Below are 5,719 nucleotides of genomic sequence, written 5' to 3'. Positions count from 1 at the left end.
CAATAAAGGTAAATAAAAATATAGAATTAATAATTCTTAAAACAGAAGTGTTTTAGTCTTTAACTTTTACAGAAGTAGGCAACCAGTATATCGTTTTTGGTCTTTCTGTGTTATTAAAATAGTATTGAATGTTCGTTTAATCTTTGATATAATAATCCGTGTGTTTGTAGATACAAATCGTCTACTCAGCTCTTTCAGATTTAACTTTCTACGCCTATTATAAAAGTCTTCTTCGTCTTATCTATATATAATCTTATATTTCTACTATATCCAATTTGTCTGTTTGCTTTTGATTGTTTTGTTTGTAATATTTATTATTAATGGCATGCTTTTCTCTTCGTTTATTTCTATCTTCATCGAAATGGAAAACTCTTACAGAAAATAAGGCACTTTCAAGGGGATAGATATCCCGACCACACAATGCCTCGTAACAGATTGGCAATTTGCGGAACATCAAACTAAAAGACCAGGCGAATGGGAACAATTAAATAAAAATACATTGTACAACATTGCTCCTTGTGCTCTGTGCGTTCTGATTTCATTTTTATTTCTCCATTTATAGGAGCGTCTACGCCTTCACATGAACATGAAGGATGCAAACCTTGTTGCGATGTTCTCACCTCTCAAATGAGACATCCTCCAACCTGTCATAAAATCTGGTGTAGTACTCTATGTATGACAGAATCTTTATATAATGCTGGATATATAAGGGATACAAAGAGTGGAAAAAGTATACTTCCTGAAGATTGTCCATAAAAATTCCAGAAAATATGACGATATTAATATACTTTTAAAATAATTTGTTGTTTTATTAAATCCTTAATTAAAAAAATAAATTTTGGTTTTTCCGATGGAAATATAAAAGTATTGAATTTTCATTATTTGATTTGGTTTAGTGAAAGGCTCTTTTCACCTCTACCGAACTGTTATCTTTTGCTTTGGTCGATTACCAGAAAACACAAGTAAAAATGGACTCGTAATAATTGTACCCTCTAAACTGAATGGCTGCGTATACTGTCGATGACAGGATAATATCCATTAAAATAAGAATATCCACCAATACCCTACACCTTGTCCAGATATACCCTCCTACAATAGCTCTACAAGAAGAAGGCATCAACAGATTATATGGTCGTCGAGAAGAAACTGTTAGCGCTATTCCGAATCGTGAACTAATCATAATTTTAGAAAACTTTGACGCCAAAGTAGGGTCATCTAATGAGAATATTAAAGAAGTGCTGGGAAAAAATGGTCTGCGACAGAGAAATGAGAATGGCGACCGTTTAGTGGAGTTCCATGAAGAACAACATCTTACAATTACAAACAAGTTCTATCAACACCATCCACGGAGATTATATACATGGCGCAGCCCAGATGGACGAACAAGAAATCAAATAAACTACATCTTATTAAGATAAAGATGGAAGTCGTATGCCATCAACTGTAAAACATATCCTGGCGCAGAGTGTGGAAGCGATCATTAACTCATGATATTGAACGTTCGACTTCGTTTTAAAGTTCCCAAAAGAAGACCCCTAATAAAAGTCATGTCTCTAAATCAATCAAAAATCAATTACTTCCAACAAAACGTAGAGGAAGCTGTTTCTTTAGACCAAGTAGATAGTGACCCTAAGGTACTTGAATCTATCTCAAATATAAGGTAATCTTCTTCTTCCTCTTCCTACTTTATAAATAGGCAAAATGCCTGTTTTATTTCGGTTTTTAGCCTCAATTGACGTTGTCTGACCATCTTTTCCTCGGTCGTCCCAATGAAATTCTTCCATTTGGCGATTTGTCAGACATCTATATGTCAGAATAGCGACATCTTGCTATTCGTACTATTCTATTTTCTGTCATTCTTTCGATCTGTTGATTCCATTCCACTTTTCTTCTTTTGGTGCACGCTTTTATTTCCTCTATACCACATCTCGCTCGTATTTCCTCACTTCTTACTCTGTCTCTTAGAGTTTGGTTTGTTATTTTTCGTAAGACTTTCATTTCTGTTGTTTCCAGTAGTCTTTGTGTTTTCGTCGTATCTGCTCTTGTTTCCGCTGTGTACGTGATTATCGGTCTTATTGTTGATTTATATATCCCGGTTTTCGTTTCCGTTGTGAGGTATTTGTTTCTCCAGACTGTGTTGTTGAGACATCCTGCTGCTCTGTTTGCCATGTTCACTTGTTTTTGTACTTCTTCTTCCACTTTTCCGCAACTTGACAGTTTTATTTCCAAGTATTCAGTTTCCATCACTTGTTCTATTATTTTGTTATTTACGACTAGTTTACATCTTCTCGGTTCCGCTGATATCACTATCGCTCTTCTCTGTTGAGATCTCCATGTTGTATATGAGCGCCGTATATTCGAATTCTTTAATTAATCTTTGTAGGTCATCTTCATTTTCGGCTGTTATTATGGCGTCGTCGGCGTAGCATATTATCCTTATTTCCTTTTCTCCCATTCTATATCCTCTTCTTTTTTTAACTTTCTTTATGATTTCATCCATTATCAGATTAAATATTAATGGGCTCAGCGAATCTCCTTGTCTAATGCCAGTTTCATATTTGATAGGTTGCGATAGTTTTCCTTTACAACTTACCATAGCTATGTTACCTTATATATATATATATATATATATATATATATATATATATATATATATATATATATATATATATTCTCAATGGTTTTTACTAAATCCAGTGATATTCCTTTTTGATATAATAAATGTATCGCGTCCCTAATTCTCACTCTATCAAACGCTTTCTTCAAATCTATCACACATATATGCTGGTTTGTTGTATTCCAGCGACTTTTCTTTTATTTGTCTTATTACAAAAACTGCATCCGTGCATAATCTTCCTGTCCGAAATCCTTGCTGTTCCTCTTGCAGAGATTTAGCGTTTATTTTTGTCGCTATTATTCTTGTTGTCAATTTGAGTGTTGTATTTAATAGATTTATTGCTCGATAATTATTGGGGTCTTTCTTATCTCCTTTTTTGAAGAACATCACCATGATCGCTCTCCTCCATTCATCTGGTATTCTGTTCGTGGTGATTACTTTATTAATAAGAAGTTGCAGTTGTTGTACAAGGTGATCACCTCCATATTTTAAGAGTTCATTTGGTATTTGATCTTCTCCTGGTGACTTTCTGTTTTTATATTTGTTTATTCCTTCTTTCACATCGTTTTGGGAGATTTCGGTCTTTTCCTCAGTTATTATATTTGGCGTTTCTGGTAAAGATTCTTCGTTTTGTTTTTTAAACATTTTTGTCAGGAAGGCCACCCATGTATCCTCTTGTATGTGTTCTATTTCAACTAGTTCTTTCATTTCGCTTCTTTGTTGTCTTATGAAGCGCCATACTTGTTTCTGTTGTCCATAGAAATTCATCTCTAGTCTTTTTGTGAATCTTTCCCAGTAGTCTGTTTTTGTTGTTTTTACCATTTGATGAGTTTTAGTTCTTATTCTTTTATATTCTTCATATGATTCATTCGTGTTTTCTGACTTATATTTTAGGAAAGCTTTCTTTTTTTGGTGACATTTTTAACTCCGCCTGCATTGCCCACTAGGCGGATCGAGTAGCTTGGTGGGTGATGTTGCCGGTCCCAAGCCCGGATAAAGGAGGAGGGTTGTAGGGTTAGGTTAGCAGCCTGCCATATATAAAAATAAAAAAAGCTCAAAGAACCGGTGACGAGCCTCGGACTAGGATAGATAAGGTAATCGAGGCTACAAAAGACTGTGAGGCAGCGGTTTCTACGGGCTGTAGCCGTGGATATCCGATAATACGTGGACTGTGATTCAACGAAAAAAAGAACATAAAACTAGATACGAAACAAACGATGAATACAGAACGTTATCGAGAGAAATCAGAAAACAGTGCCGCAAAGACAAAGCTGATTACATCTCTCAAATATGCAGAGAGATAGAGGGACATGGCTGTCGAAATGAACCGAAGGATTTATTTCAGAAGATCAAACTTCTTACCAGAGAATTTAAATCTCAAACGTGGTCTGTAATAGATAAGGAAGGTAATCTAAAGACCGATATTGACGAAATATTGGAAACATGGCGAAACTACTGTGGTGAGCTATATAAAAATAACGAGGTACCAGCAGAAAACCAGTGGCCCCCTGACTACCCTAGAGAACCTACTCACTAAAGTCAAAGATGCAATTAAATCGCTAAAGAGAAATAAGTCCCCAGGCATTGATTCAATACCAGGTGAATTACTACAATTACTATACAGCGTTCCACGTTAAGAAAATAACATTAGGCTTATGGAGATCAGTGTTGCCAAAACTCTTAGGCATGCGGTTTATTAGATTGTCGATATATGATTCATTCTAATCAGAGCCGTATTCAGCACTGTGTACTTGTAGTTAATTAATTTCACTAATAAAATGATATGTATAGTTGAATACAAAATAATGCATTATCAATACCTGTTTCTTTAATAGACAGATATAGGTATGCATTTATTATAGGTCTAATAAAAATAGTTATATTTTACTATTGTTTAACATTACATATTGATTAACGCTTTAAATAAGATATAACTAAAAAAAACAAGTGCAGCTTTAATTTTATTTTCATGTAAGTAATAACAACAATTACATACATAAAAATTTTTCCTTGTATACAGGGTGAATCACCACTAAAGAGTAAAAAAATTAAATTACTAGTTTGTAAGTTGATAAAAGTTACATTTTAAAATTATTTTGAAATATACAGGGTATCCCAATTACAGGGTTGTTACTCCATCTTTTGCGCGGTCGGCCGATACTTTTTTTACCGATTAATGATTTATCTCTTGCTATTTTGACCACACGTGCCTCCCCCATTCGGCTTATGTGGTTATTCCAGTCTTTTTTCTATTTAGTGTCCATTCATTTATTCACTATACGTTATATATATATATATATATCTAAAGTAAAGTATTCAACTAGTGAATTCAGAGGTTTAATCGGTCATTCAGGTTGGCAAATAAAAAAAGAAGTCAACTACTTTATAAGTTTATCGAAGACGTTTCGCTTTATATATCTAAAGCTTCATCAGTTCTCTAAAATATAAACAGATGACATAGAGTTTATAAGAAATACAGATGTTAATAGTTCATAACTTACAACTAATATGTAGTATATTATCGATGTTATTATATATCTACTGTAAACTTTACTCATTATTTAAAACTAACTTAACAAAAAAAAACAAAAAACACAAACTCTGCAAAAAATGATGTTCATATTCATAGATACGAAGATTAAAAAAAATTTAAACGAACATTTGGCTTCATTTAGAGATGGTTCTCGAATGAAAATAAACAAAGCACTGATTTATTTCAATCGACGCGATACCGAAATTTATATATATATATATATATATATATATATATATATATATATTAAACCTAGAGCTAAGATTAATACTATGATAAAAATTAATATTAAACTCACCAGTCTTCCGGGTTGAACCGCGTCGATATCCATTGGGCCGAGCTTTCGACATCCTCTTTGATGTCTTCTTCAGGGCTTCCGAGGTTTCAGTCTCCTGAGTCCCCAGACACTACTACACTTATCACTAGTCACTTCACTATAAGACTTGCGGATTTGGCACTTTGTGTCCGTCGATTTGCACACTATCACATAATTCACTCACTGCATATTAACATCATCCTCATCTTCTCTATCGTCGCTATCACTTTCATGACTGTCACTGTCAACCGTC

Source organism: Diabrotica undecimpunctata, chromosome 9 (genome assembly GCF_040954645.1).
Source record: "Diabrotica undecimpunctata isolate CICGRU chromosome 9, icDiaUnde3, whole genome shotgun sequence".
Taxonomy (NCBI): Eukaryota; Metazoa; Arthropoda; class Insecta; order Coleoptera; family Chrysomelidae; genus Diabrotica; species Diabrotica undecimpunctata.
Note: the sequence above shows the minus strand (reverse complement) of the source record.